General features: G+C 39.7%; 1 protein-coding gene across 7 annotated transcripts in view; it reads left to right on the top strand.

Annotated features, from left to right (window-relative positions):
* Positions 1–3,181: 3,181 nt before the first annotated feature.
* The window catches only part of INPP1 (inositol polyphosphate-1-phosphatase), a 36,065-nt gene continuing 18,300 nt past the window's right edge, over positions 3,182–20,946 (top strand). The window contains exon 1 of one of the 7 annotated variants that reach the window (XM_005202192.4): positions 3,182–3,415. The gene's annotated coding sequence lies outside the window, so the exon portion shown is untranslated. 7 annotated transcript variants of the gene reach the window in all.

Genomic DNA, 20,946 nt, shown 5'->3' with positions numbered 1-20,946 from the left:
TGTGTCCTTAATAATTAAAATAATAATACATGCATAACTCTTATATATACAGCCCAAGATATAACACTGACATTATGAAGCACTGTATTTTCAAAAAACATAAGCCTTGGTACATGATAATAGTACAAACGTCTATTTGCATATTTCTAATAATGGGCATATTTCTAATATGTAATGTCAAATTAGCATCATTATTTTGAAATATGCATACTATATACAGTCTTGAGGATTTCAGTTTAGCAATAAATATTTTATATTACCACTATAACATCCCCAAATTAATAAATGTGTAAATTGACCTGTCCTACCAAGTTTGATAAGTAGAGTTACAAATACTGTGATGTTAGCAAGGTCAACTGGAAACTATGTAATCAGGAAAACATTTTGTGATAATTATAGCCTTTAAACTCTTCTAGGTTTCCCTAGAATTGTATGCATCTGTACAATGGGCTTCCCTGGTGGCTCAGCAGTAAAGAATCCTCCTGCAATGCAGGAGCCACAGAAGATGGGAGTTCCATCCCTGGGTTGGGAAGATCCCCTGCAGGAGGGCATGGCAACCCACCCCAGTACTCTTGCTTAGAGAATTCCTCATACAGGAAGCCTGGTGGGCTGCAGTCCATACGGTCGCAAAGAGTCAGACACAATTGAAGCAACTATACACACATGCATACATAGCAATAATAATATGTAGGAAGACTAAAATTTATCTTAAAGTATGCATATACTTCACTCTTATGAACTTTGGATTTCTTAATATTTGCTATTTCTTTGGAGGAGGAGAAATAAAATCAAATGACTGTCAAAATCATATGTTTTTCCACTTACATGAGAAGACTTCGAGTCCTTTTCAGAGTCATATTTTTATTGTTCTGGTGTTTGGTTGGTGAGGTTTGCTACTATTAATGCTACATTCACTTTCCCAAAGATAAAAAGGTAACAAACGAGAAACGTGAATATCAGTATTCTGTGCAGCCTCAATGCTCAGAAACCCTCCTTTGAGACCCTTGCCTCCAAATCTTAAATTAAAAAAACCAAGATAATGCATCCCATGTTATTAGTGGTAAGATCAATCAAAATTTGTAAAATTTCTGCCTGTATTTAGGAGCAAAATTGTCACTTAAAACAAAAAGATAGTGGAAGGCAAGATCACAATATTTGTTTGGTGTGTGTTTTTAAGATTCAGAGTGGGGACTTCACTGGTGATCCAATGGTTAAGAATCTGCCTGCCAATGTAGGAGACACAGGTTCGATACTTTGTCTGGGAAGATTCCACATGCCACGGGGCAACAAAACCTGTGTGCCACAACTATTAAACCAACGTCTTTTCCTCAAACTGCAGTGAAGACCCAGCACAGCCTAAATAAATAAATGAAATTTAAAAAAAAACCTTCCTGCCACAGAGTGGATGAGGTAGGAAATAATATGCAGCTGATGAAAAACTTGTGATAAATCATAACATCAAAGATTTCTTTTTGGGGAAAACACTTTTCCCCAAGTTTTAAGTTATGACTTCAACAACAACGAATTAGAGATAGCTGCAGCTCTACTCTCATCTCCTCCTAGACCCTGGAGTATGTTGAGGACAAAACCTCCATAATCACCCAGAAGATAAGACTATCTAAAGTGAAGACAGGGGCTTTCCTGGTCGCTCAGTGGTAAAGAATTCACCTGCCAATGCAGGAGCCACTGGTTCAATCCCTGATGTGGCGGAAGATGCGCCGGAGCACCTAAGCTCGTGTGCAACAACTACTGAACCTGCGCTCTAGAGCGCAGGAGCCACAGCTACTGAAATCCACGTGCCCCAGAGCCTGCGCTCCACAGCAAGAGAAGCCGCTGCCATGAGAAGCCTGTGCAGTGCAATTCAAGAGTAGCCTCTGCACCAACAACTAAAGAAAAGCCTGCACACCAGTGAAGACCCAGCATGGCCAAAATTAAATAATTTTTTTTTTTTTAAAAAGGGAAGATGAGCAAGAGACCAGAAATGGCAGTGGGGACATAGATGGTGACTGGGAATTAGCGTCCTTTTCCTCATCTTGGTGTCAAGCAATAGTCTGCAACTTTCATTAACTCACTGGTGCTCACAGAAGCATCTGCTGAACCACATTTGTTGCTGTTTCCAAGGTAAAATTTAACTGTATATTCAGGTAATATATTTAACTTGTGAAAAAAAAAAAAAGAGGAAAAATGTTTGATCCCTGGTCAGGGAACTAGATCCCACACGCGTGTTGCAACAAAGACCCAAGATCCAGAGTATCTCAACTAAGACCAAGTGCAGCCTAAGGCAGAAACAAACAAATATTAAAAAATAAAGCTGTGTGAACAATAACAGCCAAAACAGGAGTTCAGTATATGTTCTTTCTAATCTTCCAATGTGTTCTTTCGAAACTTCCTTTGTAGAAATTTGAGACTGATCACACTAAGCAAACATTTCAGTAAACATTTCAGTGTCAGCATATCCTGTAGGGAAAAAACACTTTTCTTTTCATGAAAAGCACTTCGGATAAAAAGTTCAGTAACTGTAAAGACATTTGAAAGCTAAAATTATTTTTAAGTTGTTAAGTGTTAGGATTATATACTTGTTTCCTAATATTACCTAAGTAACGATGAACTTTATGGATCATAGAAGGAAGTCACTAAACAAAAGAGATCACAGTATAATTTGCATATGAAAGATCTACTTGTTTCCACTGGCCTTTCCAGTCTCTTGGCTTAAGGTTTTACCAGAATAAGTAGGTAACATGAGGTATGGAGGGTGTGGTTTGGGGTAAGAATTGGATTCTGCATATTAGACATCTTAAACAAGCTTCTTAAAGTTCTATTTTTGAATGCCTAAGAAGTTTAAAGAATTTTAATGCACCTTTCCCTATGAAATTAGTATCATACTCATGTTTGCCATGTAATATCCAAAAGGTAGATTATAAAATTAACAGTTCTAAAAAAAAATGCTGGGCAAATGTATTTCAAAGCAAAAATCAAAAAAGGAAAAAGCAATGAAGATATAAATATTAGAAATATAAGCTAAAGAGTATCAAGGGGTCTCCAACAAAAGTTGATTTTAGGACTTTACATGGATAGCTAAAGTAAACAAGGAAATATTGAGGAATATTTAACAATTGGAGGAAATGACTCATTGATAATATGCTTGCTCCAGAGGTTAACCTTTGTACTTGAACAACAGAGAATTCTACACCTAATCAGCAGGGACTGAGCTGGGCAGTTAATTTAAAAAGTGTTCAGATGAAGCAAGGCTATCCAGTGTCCCTACCCTGAATATTTTGCTCTCAGTTTCCAGCTTTTAATTCCCTTGAGACAGAGGAGAGCTCAGATCCTAAGTATCCATATGTAATACTTCAAGGCTTTGACGTTTATTCTGTTTCACATCTTGGAATTCAGTAATCAGCCCTTCTACGGAAAGGTAAGTGAAAAAAAGATAATTCTCATTTTATGAAGTTTAATGCATGTATGTGTTTGGGTTTTGTTTGTGTGTATAGAGTGTGAGAGAGTAAAGATACACTCAGGCCTGGTGAGACTGATAGAGATAAGCCTATGTTCCCATATACTGGGAAGTGCCTATAAATATATCTGCATGACTTGTTCTAGAAATTAACCCTTTGCTTTTGTGGGATTTCAGCTATGTGTAGCCCTCAATACCACACTCAAAGCTCCCTACTTTATATAGTTTAGTTAATTTCACTGTAATTTAAGAAAAATTCAAGGAGTTTTAAATATTCTATCAAAAACATTAAGGATTCTTCTTCCCCTAAATTCTTCCATAAACCATGGATATGCTTTATTTTCATGAGTTGTTCCATCTTTTCTAAGGCGAGTATAAACGATTTGTATTAATTAATGAATTTTTTTTTTTCGCTGAGTCTTCGTTACAGCACACTGGCTACTGAGTTGTGGCTCGAGGGCTCCAGAGTACAGGCTCAGGAGGTGTGGCACACCCACTTCATTGCTCCACCACAAGTGGAGTCTTCACAGAGCTGGGGTTGACCTCCTGTCCTCTGCACTGGCAAGTGGATTCTTATCCACTCCACCACCAGGGAAGTCCTATCAGTTAATGATTTTTAAAGGAAAACAAAAATAAGATTGTGCAATACGGTGCTAGAAATCTCATAACTAAATCAATTCAAGTTTAGTTCTTGTTTGAATAACCTACATTTCTGCCTATTTGTTAGCTACCTAACATCCTATGGTTGAGTCATTTTTACAGATGCCTAACAGATAAGATATAGGTGCAAATGCTCCAAAACCCATTACAATCCAGCGGATTACAGTCAACACCGATTTCAAGTTTGCAACAGCTGATTTCAAGCTCTGAAGTGTGACAGTGACAGGCATGTAACACTGATCCATGTGACAACAACTGGTGACCTCAGTGCTAGCTTGATATGACTGAGTGAAGGATATGACTGAGTCTAGGAGGCTGTGAGCACTCCCTGCTGACACTACTATATTGACCCTTATGCTAGAGGTCTTGGCTAATATGTCATTAAAAATCATATTTCAAAGGAATATTTAATGATATGGTGAAATGCTCATAAATGATTATTAAAGGGCAGTTTACAAAACAGTATGTTTGGAAATATTTGTGGAAAATATATATATATATATATATATATATATATACACACACACACACACAGAAAAGATGGAAAGTTATACTCCAAAATGTTAACAGTCACAGAATTTGGGATGCGTTTTGTTTCATTCTTTACATTTTCCATATTTTCTCAAAGTTTCTACAACTTGTCTTCATAATGCATTGTTTTTATAACCAGAAAAGTGGTTAATAAATTTCATCTAAAAACAAATATTTTGAATATTTGGAAGGAATTTTGATGAAGAGTTACCCAGTTTGCTATTAAAAAGCTATGCCAGGAACTTCCCTGGTGGTGCAATGGTTAAGAATCTGCCTTGCAATGCAAGGGTCACGGGTTCAATTTCTGGTCTGGGAACTAAGATCCCACAAGACGAGGAACAACTAAATCCACATACTGCAATTACTTAGTCTGAGTGCTGCAACTAAGATGTGATGCAGCCAAATAAATAAATACAATAAATAAAAAGCTATGACTTTGGCACAGCAATTCAGAGGTGGATGAAGATGAACAAAAACAAATAGAGGATCCAGAAATATAGCCTAGAGCATAAAAGAATTTAATACATGATCTATTTGTCATCAGAGATTAGTAGGAAAAGGATGTCTGTTCAATAATGATGTCAGGAAAACTGGCTAGATTTTTGAGCCGGGGAAATCAATTTAGAGCGTCCCAAAATAACCTCTAGGGACTTCCCTGGCAGTCCAGTGGTTAAGACTTTGCCTTCCAATGCAGGTTGGATCCCTGGTCAGGGAGCTAAGAGCCACATGCCTCCCGGCCAAAAAAAAAAAGACAAAACAGGAGCAATATTGAAACAAATTCAATAAAGACTTAAAAAACTTACAGATTATTAAAGACTTAAATCTAAAATATCAAATAGTGAAAAATAGCAGGAGAAATAAAAGTGAATATTGATCTGATCTTTGGTTGTAAAAGGATTTTCTAGGCATAAACACAAAGACTCATAGATTTGACTACACACAAAAAAATTTTAATTTGTAATAATAAAAATTCATCATAACAAATTACTCACAACAAATGTGACAAAGAGTTGCCATATGCACTATATTATTAATTGAATTAAACAGGGTAAATAGTAAGACTACAATATTACTAGTTTGTGAGCTCCATTAGGGCAGAGGCATAATTGTATTGTTTATCATTTATATCCATTAGCAGAATACCTAGATACAAGGAATTATATGTGGAAGCTGCTGTATAACACAGGGTCGTCTTGTGTTGGAGTGGATGGAAGACGAGAGGGGCGTCTCAAAAACGAGGGGATATACATATATATGGGCTTCCCTGCTGGCTCAGACAGTAAAGAATCTGCCTGCAATGCAGAGACCCAGGTTTGATCCCTGGGTCGGGAAGATCCCCTGGAGAAGGGAATGGCAACCCACTCCAGTATTCTTGCCTGGAGAAACCCATGGACGTAGATGCCTGGTAAGCTAGAGTCTATGGGGTCACAAAAGAGCAACTAACACTTTCACTTATGACTCATTCACATTGTTGTACAACAGAAACCAGCACATTGCAAAACAATTATCCTCCTTATATACAATAACTAAAAAAAAAATATGTATTGAATAGATAAAAAATGGTCAAACATGAAAATGCAGCTAAAAACAGGTGGGAAGGAAGAGGATAAAAGGAAATATAAATGGCAAATAGACAAGGGAAATAAATTCACTAATAATAAAAATGTGATTAAAATTGTGATGAGAAACTAGGAAATGTTGGGGGGGGGTGGTTTGTATTTCATAATAGATGCAGTAACGAGAAAAGCAAGATCATTCACAGTGAGGAGGGTTTTGAAGGGCAATGGGCAAAATCATATGGTTGACCGTGTGATTCTAGGAATCTAACCTAGAGACATATACTAGACACTTGATATTTATGAAGGATATATCTTCCAGACTCTTGTACTCTCCAAATCTGTATTTTTAAACTGTGTTCCAAGGAGCCCTGGGATTCTGCAGGCATGTCCTAAGGTCTGGTTCAAAGATGAGAAAGAAGCTTCTCCCAAATCTATATATGACTTTTGTCTCATTTATATGGTATACCTGATATTTAAGAATATTTCCTTAAAGATTCCATGGAAAACATCAAATTTTAACACCACCATACTGTAGTGGATGATATCTTCAATAAAATGCAACTGAGTGTTTCTTGTCAAAAAACGTATGGAGAAGTGAACAATAGTCAGAGGGTTACATTCCCAAGCACTGGCCTCAGAGTAATTCAAATTCCTGTTTCAGGAAACTTGTAAATCATTCTACAATTACCTTGCCAATACCTGAAAGCTCAGATGTAAAATATGATGCATACAAAATAAAAGATTTGTGTTTTACGGTGTTCACCAACGTGCCTTCCCTGGTGGCTCAGATGGTAAAGCATCTGCCTACAATGAGGGATACCCGGGTTCAATCCCTGGGTCGGGAAGATCTCCTGGAGAAGGAAATGGCAACCCACTCCAGTATTCTTGCCTGGAAAATCCCATGGATGGAAGAGCCTGGTAGGCTACAGTCCATGGGATCGCAAAGAGTCGGACACAACTGAGCGATTTTCTTTCATTTTCACTTTCAGTGTTCTTTAATCCATCATTCTGTCTTAATGGGAACCAACTTCCACTTAGATGCTGCAACAGAAGAGATTTTATTGAGCTGACTATTTACAGAAACTTAGGGTTAGGTTTGGAGAAGGCAATGGCACCCTACTCCAGTACTCTTGCCTGGAAAATCCCATGGACAGAGGAGCCTGGTAGGCTGCAGTCCATGGGGTCGCTAGGAGTCGTACACGACTGAATGACTTCACTTTCACTTTTCACTTTTATGCATTGGAGAAGGAAATGGCAACCCACTCCAGTATTCTTGCCTGGAGAATCCCAGGGATGGGGGAGCCTAGTGGGCTGCCGTCTGTGGGGTCGCACAGAGCTGGACATGACTGAAGCGATTTAGCTGCAGCAGCAGCAGGGGCTGCCTTGCAAGAACCCTAGAGGCCCAAAACATCAAAAAAAAAAAAAAGAGGTGGGGGGAAAAAATCCCCCAACCTTCCTCCTTTTTCCTTTTGCTACTCTCCAATCTACTGTTGGGCTCCCTGAGAGCTTAGTAAAGAATCCGCCTGCAATGCAGGAGACCCCAGTTTGATTCATGGGTTGGGAAAATCCCCAGGAGAAGGGATAGGCTACCCATTCCAGTTTTCCTGGGCTTCCCTTGTGACTCAGCTGGTAAAGAATCCGCCTACAATGCGGGAGGCCTGGGTTTGATCCCTGGGTTGGGAAGATCCCCTGGAGAAGGGAAAGGATACCCACTCCAGTATTCTGGCCTGGAGAATTCCATGGACTGTATAGTCCATGGGGTCTCAAAGAGTTGGACACGACTGAGCAACTTTCACTTTCAATCTACTGTTGGTTCACCCACTGCCCAATCCTCAGAGGAAGCCAGCTGGCAACAGAGCCCAAAGAAAATAGTCTCTGAAAGTTCTGCCTTTTGAGGACAGAGTACGGCAAAGAAGGAAGGAAACAGGATCTGGCAAGCAGCAAGTAGGAAATAACCAGCATACTTACAACAGGGCATACTGGGAACCCAGATGTCCAATAACAGCGGAATGCATAGCTAAATAAAGGTACTGACCATTCTCCAGTGAAATAAATAATGGTACTCAAAAGATCATTGTGTATTCAGGGAGTACACAGAGAGAGGGAAAGTGAATTTGGGGGAACTTTTCTCAAACCGTCAACTAAAGGCCTTGTTGTTGCTCAAGCAAAGTTTCTATTTTTACTTATTTCAAAAACAATTACATATTCACTATTGGAAGCATATACATACAACAAAAAGCCCCAGATAGCTACAATCTCACCCCTATCCCAAGGTCACTATCAACATCTTATAATATCGACAGCTTGTATTTTTCCAGTTCTTTTTCTATGCATATATACACATAATTGGGCTTCCCTGGTAGCTCAGTCAGAAAAGAATCTGCCTGCGGTGCAGGAGACCCAGGTTCCATCTGCGGGTCAGGAAGATCCTCTGGAGAAGGAAATGACAACCCACTCCCATATTCTTGCCTGGAAAATCCCATGGACAGAGGAACCTAGTGGGCTACAGTCTATGGGGTTGCAAGAGTTGGACATGATTTATCAACTACACCACCACCACCATACACATAATTATGTTGAATTTGGTATAACATAGTGTTCTTGCCTGGAGAAGCCCAGGGACGGGGGAGCCTGGTGGGCTGCCATCTATGGGGTCGCACAGAGTCGGACACGACTGAAGCTACTTAGCAGCAGCAGCAGCAGCAGATATTCTTTGGTAAACTGTATTTTTCCATTTAACAAACCATGAATACTATATCATGCAACAAATATCATTCTGAAAATTTTTTAAACATTTAAAAACTTTAAAAAAAACTTGTTTCACACTTGGTTGAAATGAATTTCTATCCTCAGACATTTAGTTGCTTTCTTTTTGACTATTACCGAATTCACCATGATCAACTTTCTTGCAGTCAACTCTTTGCACGCATTACTGATCTCAGGCCAATTTCAGGCCACAACCAGTTTTTCTACAACATTCAAGGTAATGGCGCTCATATTTTTGCAGAGTTAAAAAAAAAAAAACCACACAGACAAAGAAGAAAAGCAGGAGAGACGTATGTGGCCAGCAAAGCCTAAAGTATTTACTGTCTGGATTTTTATAGAAAATATTAGTCAATCCCTGCATTATGAATTCCCAGAAATGTAATTTTTGAGTCCAAGGGTGTGAACATTTTTGAGGCTTTGATTGCATTCTGCCAAACTGCCCTCCAGAAACACTGAGGTAAGTTATGCTTTTCTCAGCAGATGAGCTTGCTCATTTGCCATACATCCTGTCTCAAGGGTCGGTGGCCCGAATTGTTAGCTCTATTCCCTCACTCCCTTGAAGGTGCATTTTCTTCATTTCTACATTTTCACTTCTCTTAAAAATACTTTGGCCATTTGCATTTGACTTTCATGATTTAACTAATTTATATTTTGCCCATTTTTAAAAACAAGATATTTTATTTTTAAGATCTTATTAAATGAGGACGTTACGTTCATATTTCATATATAATGCACATTTTTAAAAGATTTTTTTAATGTAGACCATTTTTAAAGTTTTTATTGAATTTGTTGCAACATTGCTCCTGGGTTTTTTTGGGGGGCCACATCACATGGCATGTGAAGTGTTTGATCAGGGATTGAACCTAAGCCTGCTGCAGTGGAAGCGTGGAGTATTAATTCTGGACTACGGGAAGTGCTGCTTGCTGCTTCTGTTTTACGGTTTGGTTTTTTGGCCACAAGGTATGTGGAATCTTAGCTCCTCAACCAGGGATGGAACCCACAGTCCCTACACTGGAAAGGGAAGTCTCAACCACTGGACCACCAGGGAAGTCCCTATATTGTATATTTTGGAGTAATTTTTACTTTTACCGTATGGGTTTCTTTGATGAAAGAAGTTGAAAATTCCATAGTCAGATCTGTCACTTTCCTTTGTAATTTTATCCTTTGTTCCACACTTACTTTGAGATGAAAAGCAATTCACTTATATTTTCTCTTTGCACTTTTAAGATTTTTTTTTTCACTTTTAAGATTTTTTAAAAACTTTAAATCCTGCTCAAATTTAGTGTCTGAGAATTTTTAAAAAGTATGAACAGGTAAAATAATGTGAGTCCCCGAGTCATACTGCTGAGTTCAAACGTGGTCTCACCACTCTGGGCTTCCCAGGTAGGGCTAGTGGTAAAGAACCTGCTTGCCAAGGCAGGAGACATAAGAGACTTGGGTTCAGTCCCTGGGTTGAGAAGATCCCCCGGAAGAGGGCATGGAATCCACTCTGTATTCTTGCCTGGAGAATCCCATGCACAGACAGTCCATAGTGTCCCAAAGAGTTGGACATGACTGAAGCGACTTACCACACATGCATGCTACATAGTTGAATAAATTGGTTAACCTCTCTAAGTCACAGTTTTGTTGTTTATTAAATTGAGATTAACAGTAATCCTAACCATAGGATTGATATAGGAATGAATAGCTATAAAAGACAAAAGCACTTAGCCATTAGCTATTATCATAGCAGCAGAGAATACTCCAGGCAAAATAAATAACATGTATAAAGGCACAAAGGAATGAAACAAATTTATGCATTTAGGAAACTAGATGTGGTGTGGTAAAACGGGGTGTCAAGTGTGAGGGGGCAGGGTTGACAGATTGGAGGGGGAGAGAAGCTTTGCCTAGAAGCTTGCTCTCCATAGGACGACCGGGGTAGCGGGAGCCAGTGAAGGCTTTTAAGCAAGCAACCCACTGAGACGTGCAATGTAGGGTGAGCTCTGTGGTAGCAAAGTGGAAAGTGGAATAGATTCAGTTGCAGATGAACACAGCTTTGTCACAAAAACATCCTGCTCCACCCTTCACTCCCCCAGTTCCTCCTCCCTCGGGGCAAATTCTTTGCTCTCTCTATTCTGGTATTTGCTTCTTTACTTCCAAAGATCATGTTCAAACTATTTCTTGACCTTTGTCCATCAAAGATAGAAATGGGATAATGATAAATAAACAATAACAAAGGAAATGGACCTAACGAGCCCTAAGGGGATGGATCTAAAAAATGAATCTGGAGAGACAAGAAAGAATGAATCAGCTGGACTTGCTAGTGAGTGAAAGCCGGGTAATGGAGTTGGGGTGGGAAGGAGGAGAAGTTGTCTCAGTCAGACATCACAGAAGCAGGCTGGGAGCAAATCTGTCTGGGAGACTAACCTTTCAAGCATCATTTCCTGGACTATGACAAGTTGAGCATTACACCAGACCCATCTTGGTGGTTTCCCACTGCTGTGAGGACCAGGTCTTGATAACTCAGGAGGTTTGGGGAAATGGGGATCAGAAAATCTGGTAGCTAGAACACTAAAACAGAGCACTGTAATTTCATGCCAGGGAATGAGTATATAGACAGTGGTCTCCTCTGCCCTCCAAGGTGGAAGGGCCCAGTTCCTCCTACATGAGCCTGTTTGTCATTTGGGGTCCTGCAGACGTGATCATTTCTTAGGTGTGCCATGAAGTGATAGGATGTGTGAAGGGCTTTAGAAGGCCCAGGGTGCTCACTAACCACATCCAGCCTGCTGGGCCGCCGGCCAGCCCCCTTCTATTCAAAACTCTGTAGCCCTTTAAAAATGTCTACCCTTCTCCCTGTCACCACTCATTCCTATCTCCACCCAGCATTCAAAACCATCCTTAAGGTATGCTGAATCCCACAGTTCAAAGCGTTTAAGAGAGAAGAGTTTCCTACCCACGGTGTGCTTCCGGTCAAGGTGGCCTTAAGCCCACACCGTGTAAGTCAAGCGCCCAGGAGAGGCTGCGCGGGTTTGCCGAACAACCCGCACGCTTGACATTTCTAGTAGAACAATGGGACCCCACTGTCACCCTCAGGAAGTCCATCTTCACAGCTGCCAACCCGTTCGTCAAACCCATAATCCTCAAAAAAAAAGGTGGGGGGGGGTACGGAAGAATGGAAGAGGAAGATACTAAAACCGAATTTGTGGGCGATTGCAAGAACAAAACAACAGTGCATTAGGTGACCCTGGAGCCCTTCTCTTCCTGGCACTTCGCTCTGAATCATCACGCTCCACTTGTGACGTTGCAGACTCGGGCAGACAGGCGTGGGATGCCCGCTTCGCCCCGGGAGCCTCGAGGCGTCACCGCGGCTTTCCACGCCGCGGTCCCGGGGGACGCGAGGGGGCGGCGGCTTGGCGGATGCTGCGGTCTGCGATCCCGGGCCGAGCGAGGCCGCGAGCTGCCCGGCTGCGCCTCGCTTTCGGACGACCACCGCCGCGCTCCCCGCCCCTCGCCCTGGAGCTGCGCCGGCGGCCGTACGCCCGGCGCCCCTCGCTAGCCTCGCACTCCGGGCCACCTCCTCCTCCGCATTTTCCGCCTCCTCCTCCCCCGCCTCTTCCGTTTCTGGAGGGAAAGGCTGCAGCCTCCTTCTGGGCTCCGCATCCCGGCTTAGGTAATACGTTTTCCTCTTTACGCGCCCCTCGCCCCGGCGCCACAACCTCCCTTCCTGCTCGGATCTGGGTCTCCCCGCTGGGCGAACAGCACGCACTCATCGCCTCTCCGCACGGTAGGTGAGTAAACCTGGGTCGGGAGGGCGCCTTGCCTCTCCGCCCGGCCTGTGATGACCTCTGTCCACTGCAGCGAGCCCGCCACCCAGCCCGGCCCCCTCGCTGCCGCTACCAGCCGGGCGGAGGAGCTCTCGAGTCCTCTGGCTCCCTCAGCTACGCAGAAACTGCCCGAAAGAAATAGACGGAAGGAAGAAAGACTGGCAAACAACTTTTTTTTTTTTTAACTCGATCATTAGCATTTTTAAGTCGTAGAAGCTCATCTGACTGTAGCCGAGCGCCGTGGTCCAGGTTCAACAGGTAGATGGCGTAGCTGTCAAGCGCCCCCTCGTTTTGCTTTGAGAGATGCTTCCAAGTGTCCACCAATGTTGGCTGACGCTAGTGACCTAAGATGAATGTAAAATAAACATGAAGGGACTATATTTAGAAGCCTTTGCCTTCTTGCTTTTAATCCCCTGCATTTTGAAAGGCTGTTTTGTGAGATGTGCATAGTTATTTGGTGTGACCAGAGTAGAGGGGAAAATAGTTCACATGGGTTTGGCCGAATTAAGTATATTGTTAAGATACAAAGAGCGTGAAAAAAAATTCCCTAGATTATTTATTACACTCATGAAGAATACATAGAAACGATTAGAGTATTTGGGGGATTTTTCCGTTTTAAAGCTACTTTTAAAGTGTTGAATAAGCAGAAGTTTGCCCGCTGTGTGAATGCGTTCACTTTCACAGAACAGTGGGTTAAGGCTGTGTGGATAGACCTCTTGAGTGCATCCCACATGTTGAATAAAACCTTTTTTGTTACTTTTTTCCTGTGACTCCTAGCTTTAAAAATCAAAGAAATTGATAAGGATCAGCCGTACTCAGCCTGATAATAGTCTAATAATGAAAATAATCTACCGAACCACTATTGACTGATGACTTAGCTAAGTGACCTAATTTTTTACTTTTTAAAATAGGGAATATTAAGGGGAGAAAGGTAATAGAATAGTTCGTTTTTTCGAGGCAGATATTTGTATTCTTAGAATCTACTTTTAAGCTCTTGTGGATTTTTAAACTACTCTTGAAGTTAGTTCTTACTCATAGTCATGAAGAAGATTACGTAAAATGCATAAAGTTACAATTTATTTTTTCATAGAATAAGCTACCATTTCTTTTCAAGCTTTTGGACTAAATTACCACTTGGTTGGAAATTGCAGCTTGGACTCATACTACTTAATGTGAAATGTCTTATTATAGATTTAAATTACAGCTATACTAGTGGTAGTTCTGAAAAAAAAATCATGTCTAATTTGAAATATAAGGCCTATTAGGGCGTCTGTGGGGTCGCACAGAGTCGGACACGACTGAAACGACTTAGCAGCAGCAGCAGAGGCAAACAAAAGCTTTACAGTATTCATTATACATTTATTTCTGCTTTTATTTCTGTCTCTGATACCAATTAGAATATGTCTTAATCCATTTCATTTTGTAGACAAATTGCCTGAGATAATGGTGATAATAAAACCATGTGTCTTCATTTATTAAGAGTGAGGATGCTATATTTATGAAATTTTTCTAGATATGTGTCCTCAATAAATGTCCTTGTTAAAATATTTTGAATCTTAAGCATTAATTGCTTAAGCATTAATAATTGCTTAAATTAATGAAGCAAATACAACTCTCTAGATTGATGTTTTTGTTTGATTTGGAGTTTAGAGATGAAGGAAGAGCTGAGGGTACTTTGTTTCTCATCTCTCATGATTGGTGAGTAGCAGTCCCCAAACTTGTCTAATTTTTAAAATTACCCAGGGACTAAAGAGCACATGAGAGGAGGGGAGGACAGCATTGGTTCTAAAAGACTTCCAGTTTGCTACCTGGGATTTTCTGAATCAGAATTTCTAAGGGAAAGAAGATACTTAAAATAGGTCAAAATGATAAAAATTTCAAAGGGCAAACCAGAACAAACACAAAAGGCAAGATTGGAAATCACAGATAGGCAATAACTGTTGCTGATATAATCTTTTACCATTCCTGAAGATAACATGTTCATAAATGGAAACTGTGGTTTTGCTAATGTGATAATGTCACACATTGAGGAAATCTGAAACTTTTATATCATTCTTAGTCAAGCCTTCCAGCGTGATTGAATTTAGCAAAGATTTTTACATATTCAGTCTCTTTTTTGTGGTAGGCAATCTTAATTTAAGTTCTTTAATGTTATAAGAGCATTTTATTAATGGATATTTAGTGCAGGTTCTGCTTTGTTGACTATGCCAAAGCCTTTGACTGTGTGGACCACAATAAACTGTGGAAAATTCTGAAAGAGATGGGAATATCAGACCACCTGATCTACCTCTTGAGAAATTTGTATGCAGGTCAGGAAGCAACAGTTAGAACTGGACATGGAACAATAGACTGGTTCCAGATAGGAAAAGGAGTACGTCAAGGCTGTACGTTGTCACCCTGCTTATTTAACTTCTATGCAGAGTACATCATGAGAAACACTGGGCTGGAAGAAGCACAAGCTGGAATCAAGATTGCCAGGAGAAATATCAATAACCTCAGATATGCAGATGACACCACCCTTATGGCAGAAAGTGAAGAGGAACTAAAAAGCCTCTTGATGAAAGTGAAAGTGGAGAGTGAGAAAGTTGGCTTAAAGCTCAACATTCAGAAAAGTAAGATCATGGCATCCGGTCCCACCACTTCATGGGAAATAGATGGGGAAACAGTGGAAACAGTGTCAGACTTTATTTTTCTGGGCTCCAAAATCACTACAGATGGTGACTGCAGCCATGAAATTAAAAGACGCTTACTCCTTGGAAGGAAAGTTATGACCAACCTAGACAGCATATTGAAAAGCAGAGACATTACTTTGCCAACAAAGGTCCGTCTAGTCAAGGCTATGGTTTTTCCAGTGGTCATGTATGGATGTGAGAGTTGGACTGTGAAGAAGGCTGAGCGCCGAAGAATTGATGCTTTTGACCTGTGGTGTTGGAGAAGACTCTTGAGAGTCCCTTGGACTGCAAGGAGATCCAACCAGTCCATCCTAAAGGAGATCAGTTCTGGGTGTTCATTGGAAGGACTTATGCTGAAGCTGAAACTCCAGTACTTTGGCCACCTCATGTGAAGAGTTGACTCACTGGAAAAGACCCTGATGCTGGGAGGGATTGGGGGCAGGAGGAGAAGGGGACGACAGAGGATGAGATGGCTGGATGGCATCACCGCCTCGATGGACATGGGTTTGAGTGAACTCTGGGAGTTGGTGATGGACAGGGAGGCCTGGTGTGCTGCGATTCATGGGGTCACAAAGAGTCGGACACGACTGAGCGAGTGAACTAACTAACTGTGAAAGTAATCTACAGCAAAACATTGTACCTGATCATTTTTCTTTCATATAACAGCCTTATTTGTTACTTCAGGGAGGACCAGCATGCAAATTTTAGTATCTTATTTATAACTTTTATTAAAATGACCCAACACCATCTAAAAAAAGAAAAAAACAAAACAAAACTTGGGCATAAAATTGGTTAATTATATATGAAAACGAATTGACAAAGTAAAATATTAATTATCTATAAAAGAATTCATTCAGATGAATTACCACATGGGAAGTATTTGTTTCTTTCTGTCTCTATTCCTTTGGCACTCTGTCTTTTTTTTTTTTTTTCTTTTTGAAAGGTGGAAAAGGGTTCCTTGCTTTCTTGTTTTCATTTTAATCAACTCAGTATTTAACATCTTTTAACTTAATTATCCAAGTTTAAATTAATGTAAGTATTTGCTAACTTTATCAATAGATACTTACATTTGTCTTTTTCTTTACAGAGTGATGATGGTAGGTTTCCCTTGATACTAATGAGAGCTGTAATAAATAGAAAAGGATTAAATTCAAATGACTAAAGGAAAATGGCTAAGGTAATCCTAATGTACTTAAACTTAAAAAAAAAAATCAGAGAAGGCGATGGCACCCCACTCCAGTACTCTTGCCTGGAAAATCCCATGGATGGAGGAGCCTGGTAGGCTGCAGTCCATGGGGTCACATAGAGTCGGACACGACTGAAGTGACTTAGCAGCAGTTTGAAAAATAGGATCTCATCTCCCAAGTTCTAGAAAACCCCTCTAGCTAACTCCTTGGAGTTTGCCACAATGACATATAACCCCATATAATCTCAGTTTGATTTGGGAATCATGAAAGATCTGTTTTTAAAATATGGCTGACTGTAAGCTTCCATGAATAGCAAAAAATGAGGGAAATAAAAATGGAAAAATGAGATCAAGAAGATAAATATTAACCAGCTTAGACAATTACCTGTGGTTTCAGGATTAACAAGAATGCAAGCGCATTTAGTATATTAATGTATTGGAATGGCTTTAATGAACCTTTTATATCTTTTTAGTATTTTGACCTTTTCAAGTAAAAGGTACTATTTCTTTGTGTTCCTTAAATATCTGTTAAAAGTAAACATTCACCTCTACAAAATGGAAGTAGAATGATAAGATATAGGCTGCCAGAAATCCAGTCTGCCAAAATGACATATAATGTGATCTGTGATCTTTGCTTTCTTGCTATAATATTCAGAGAATATATTTTAGGTCATGTAATTTATCACTGCAGAAATAAATAATAATAACCATCTTCTAAAATGTTGTGTTAAGAACTCCTTTGAATCATGTTTCCTCACAATTATAATCCTAAAATTTACATAATGAATAAACCCTTACAGATTAATCTTAGTGCAGTAAAATCCTTTTAAACATATTTATCTCAAATGGAATGATATCAGTCAGTTAAATTACAGAATTCCCACTGTGTATCATGAGGGGATAAAAAATTGTGTGTCCTGTTCTCGAGGAACTTAAAACCTCTTAGAGAGAGAACAATTAGAATTGGGGTCAGGGGCTTAGGCCTTCTTCACAAGGTTCACTAACCCAAACCACTGTAACCCGGAAACACAATTTAAGTATAAAAACCAGTGTGGGTACTTCCCTGGCAGTCCAGTGGTTAAGACTCCTTGCTCCCAATGCAGGGGGTATGAGTTCAATCTCTGGTTGGGGAATTAAGGTTCTGTATGCCACACAACACGGCCAAAACAATAAAACCAGTGTGATTGCAGTGTAAAATCAAATACAAGGTAAAGAGCCTAGTGCTCTTTTTCAACTTAATTTTCATGACTTCTTCCCAACCTTGTTTTTTTTTTTCATTCAACCAACAATATTTATTATGCCATTCCTTATTAGGTTGATGATAAACATCAAAAGCTTTTGAAATGTACGTTTTTTTGAACTTGTAATTTTGTGTTTTACTCTTTAAAAATCATAGTTAAATACATATAACATAAAATTACCATTTTAACCAATTTCAAGTATGCATTGCTCTTGCATTAAGTACATTTCCACTGTTATACAACCATCATCACTATCCATCTCCAGAACTTTCCTATCATCCCAAATTGAAACTCTGGATCCCTTAAACAATAACTCCCCATTGCCAGCTTCTCCCAGCCCTGGTAATCACCATTCTACTTTCTGTCTCTATGAATTTAACTATTCTGGGTTCCTCATATAAGTGGAATCATACAATACTTGTTTTTTTAAGCCTGGCTTCTTATAATTAGGATAATGTTTCCAAGGTTCATGCATATTGAGGCATATGCCAGAAAATGTCATTCCTTTTTAAGGCTGAATAATATTCCCCAACCTCTTTTATCTGGAAAATGGATAATTAAAAAGTCAGAAAATTTGGAACTGGAACAGACCATAGAAATCATCTCCTCCAATCTCCCTGTCCTTTCTTTCTTTTCCTTTTTTATGTTTGCAAAAATGAGGAAAACAAGTCCCTGAGAGCTTACCCATGTGGCTAAGGTTTTACACCTGGTTGGTTAAAGTCCAGGCAGAGCCTAAGAACCAGCTCTCCTGTGGCCTAAACATGGCTCCTATAGACCATAAAAAGCAAGTGTTAAGTGAGTTGGTGCCAGAAGTAAGTGTTTCAAAGTTCAGAAGAAAAGATAAAATGACTAAAAATGTTACATTCAAAAGGAAACATTAAAAATGGATTTGAGGATTAATAAGATTAATGATACTCATGGAGAAAGCAACCTTAGATATGCAGATGATACCACTCTAATGGCAGAAAGTGGAGAACTAAAGAGCCTCTTGATGAAGGTGAAAGAGCAGAGTGAAAAAGCTGACTTTAAAGCTCAACATTCAAAAAACTAAGATCATGGCATATAGTCCCATCACTTCATGGCAAGTAAAAGGGGGAAAAGTGGGAATAGTGACAGATTTTATTTTCCTGTGCTCCTAAATCACTGTGGATGTTGACTACAGCTATGAAATTAAAAGACCTTATTCCCTGAAAGGAAAGCTATGACAAACCTAGAGAGCAAAGACATCAGTTTGCCGACAAAGGTCCATACAGTCAAAGCTATGGTCTTTCCAGTAGTCATGTATGGATGTGAGAGTTGTACCATAAACAAGGCTGGGTGCCAAAGAGTTGATGCTTTCGAACTGTGGTGCTAGAGAAGAATCTCGAGAGTATTCTGAATATTCATTAGAAGGACTGATGCTGAAGCTGAAGTTCCAATACTTTGGCCACCTGATGCGAAGAGCCAACTCACTGGAAAAGACCCTGATACTGGCAATGATTGAAAGCAAAAGGAGAAGGGATTGATAGCAGATGAGACAGTTAGATAGCATCACTAACTCAATGGAAATGAATTTGAGCAAACTCTGGGAGATAATTGAGGACAGAGGACTCTGGTGTGCTAGTGCATGAGGTTGCAAAGAGTCAGACACGACTTAGCTACTGAAAAACAACAAGATTAATAATAGGATTAACAGCTACCAGACTGATATTCTGCTGGAAAAGATTCTTTCTACAAGCCATACTTCTTGTGTCTTTTCTTTTTGTCTTGAATTAGGCATTAAATTTTAAAATATTTTATTTTTTCCCACAATTAAGATAGCTACACTGAATCTACTTTTTTTTTTTTTTTAATATTCTATATGATTTCAGGTTTCATTTCTGACACCTCGGTGGTATGCTAAAAACATCTTTTAGCATACAGAAGTTTAAGTGTGTAGTTGGAAGGCAGCGGATAGAAAAGAGCTTATAGTTAGTGAAAATGTTTCTAACTCTGGAGGAGAGGATAAAAAGGAGTCACTATCAAATTTAAAAGTATTTCTAAATGGAATATTTTTTCATACTTTTCAAATGCATTCTGAGAAGATATTGAAGTCTATATTTCAATGGCAATATTATACTAATGTGAAATACTTATGTAGATCAACTTTTTTTCCAGCACTTAATTTTTGTTACAAAAAAAAGTCAATATAGTTGACCCTTAGCCAACCAAGGCAGTTGCAGTAGCTAATAGCGTTTCCCTGTTCTGCTCCTGAATACCCAGTGAGAGACATCGCTGATGGTTGAACCTGGTGTTTCCTTAAATTGTCGAATAAAAATAGCTGAGTGACATTCCCTGTCCTCAACCCAGATCTCCTGGATCAATATCTCCAGGGGAAGTCTAAAACTCTATATTTTTAATGAATGTTTCAATTAATTCTTGATCTTACGCATTTGGAAAACACTACTTTAGCACAAGCTCTCACTTAAAAGCTACCAGAATAACATTTGAGGATAGAGGCTGTCTTTGTGCTCTATTGCTTTGAGCCCCATCAGTGAGCAAAAATGTGGGCTAATGTGGTCCAAGAGCAGCCTCAGTAGGGCTAGGGTGAGGTAGACTGATCAGCCTAGAGACAGGCTTGTATGTCAACATTGTTTGAAGGATGGGAAGAAGGGAGAGAGAAATGTGAAGGTTAAATAGATGAATTTACATATCCCCTAGTTAATGTCTTCTCTAACGAAGCCAAATTAAACTTACCATTTTGGGCCATTTAATCAATGAAATTAATCAAGATAGGTCACTGCCAGATGACAGAGCATGATATCAGAATCTTCTTTGGTGCTCAGAAATGTAGTTCATTTGCTAATCATCCAGATACAGCTTTGCTTTGTTTTTGTAAATGAATGTAGGATGTATGTAGTGGTGGTGGTGGTTTAGTCCCTAAGTTGTGTCAGACCCTTGCAACCCCATGGACCTTCTCTGTCTGTGGAATTCTCCAGGTAAGAATACTGGAGTGGGTTGCCATTTCCTTCTCCAGTGGATCTTCCTGACCCAGGGATCAAACCCTGGTCTCCTGTGTTGCGGGGGGATTCTTTACTGACTAAGCTACCAAGGAA

The sequence above is a fragment of the Bos taurus genome, chromosome 2 (genome assembly GCF_002263795.3).
Source record: "Bos taurus isolate L1 Dominette 01449 registration number 42190680 breed Hereford chromosome 2, ARS-UCD2.0, whole genome shotgun sequence".
Lineage (NCBI taxonomy): Eukaryota > Metazoa > Chordata > Mammalia > Artiodactyla > Bovidae > Bos > Bos taurus.
The sequence above is the reverse complement of the archived record's forward strand: the minus strand, read 5'-3'. Positions and strand labels throughout refer to the sequence as shown.